Raw genomic sequence first — 1,081 nt, 5'->3', positions numbered from 1 at the left:
GGCGGGATTTCGGGCAGCATATCGGGCAGATTTCGTGGATCCCATGGACAATGTAAGATTTTGAGTCTCTTCTTCTTTATTTGGTATGACATGGATGTCAACAATTAATACAATACCAAAAATTCTCAACTTTGACTACGGTTTGTGTTGTGTATAATATTAATCATCTAAATAAGCTTAAAAAAGAAATGGAGTTACAATGAACTCTACCTGCACCAAACAGCATATCTGGTGCCAGAAGTTGCAAGTTTCCATTCCCCGTCTGTTGGGCACCAGGACCTATCGCCAATCTTAATGCACACTCTCTCTCCAATGATTGCAGCATACAGATTGGAGTGGGATTCCAGTATTCTCATAGTGGAGCGGCTGTGGATATCCTGATGTCTCCGCACATCCATCTGAACACAAAAATTTCATAGTTTTGAAGGAAATGAATGCAATGGAAATCATGAAAGAGAAGTTATGGGAAGTACCAGTCTCACAATTTGATCATGAATGGATTTTCCCCAGTCATAGAAATGATCATAAAATACGGTAGGTATTCCTGGATGAGTGAGTATGTAAGCGTATCCCTGCAAAAGTACAAGTTAGAATTATAAATTGCAGCAATGATAAGTGATGGGAAAATAGCAGTGAGAGTAAGTGAGAATGAGAAGAAAACTTTTAAAAAACACAATAAAAGATATAAAGATATATTAGTTCGATAAGATTGGCATAGCACAAAAATAATTCCGTCAAAGAAGAGATCAGAATTTTCTGTCCTTTTTTAAGTTGGAGAAAGAAAAAACAAAAGATGCAAAATGAAGTATAAATCTTGGAGAAGAAAATATCAAAGAAGCTCAAACAACTAGTATACAAAGAGAAAATATCAAAGACCCTTTGTCAAGCACGACGGGGTCAAGGGGCAGCGTCCTTGCCGGAGTTTCCGGAGGCAGCGCCCCCGGAATAAATTTTAGTTGTAAGGATATTTTTGGATTTTCTTTACTATTTCTCGTTGTATTTGGTTCATCGTTTGATTATGCTTGGGGTAAAACTTTTAAAGGGGGCAATTGCCTAAAAACTAATGTAATAAAGACTAAAA

The 1,081-nt window shown here is 37.1% G+C and overlaps 1 long non-coding RNA gene across 1 annotated transcript; it reads right to left on the bottom strand.

The window, feature by feature from the left end:
* Positions 1-110: 110 nt before the first annotated feature.
* Positions 111-611, bottom strand: LOC110101774. Its single transcript, XR_002303745.2, has 2 exons — positions 474-611; positions 111-398 (listed from the first exon to the last, which is right to left on the bottom strand). It is a non-coding gene; the product is annotated as an uncharacterized LOC110101774 (long non-coding RNA).
* Positions 612-1,081: the final 470 nt, after the last annotated feature.

The sequence above is a fragment of the Dendrobium catenatum genome, unplaced genomic scaffold (assembly GCF_001605985.2).
Source record: "Dendrobium catenatum unplaced genomic scaffold, ASM160598v2 original_scaffold_148879, whole genome shotgun sequence".
NCBI classification, from domain to species: domain Eukaryota; kingdom Viridiplantae; phylum Streptophyta; class Magnoliopsida; order Asparagales; family Orchidaceae; genus Dendrobium; species Dendrobium catenatum.
Note: the sequence above shows the minus strand (reverse complement) of the source record. Positions and strands in the feature narration are given on the sequence as shown.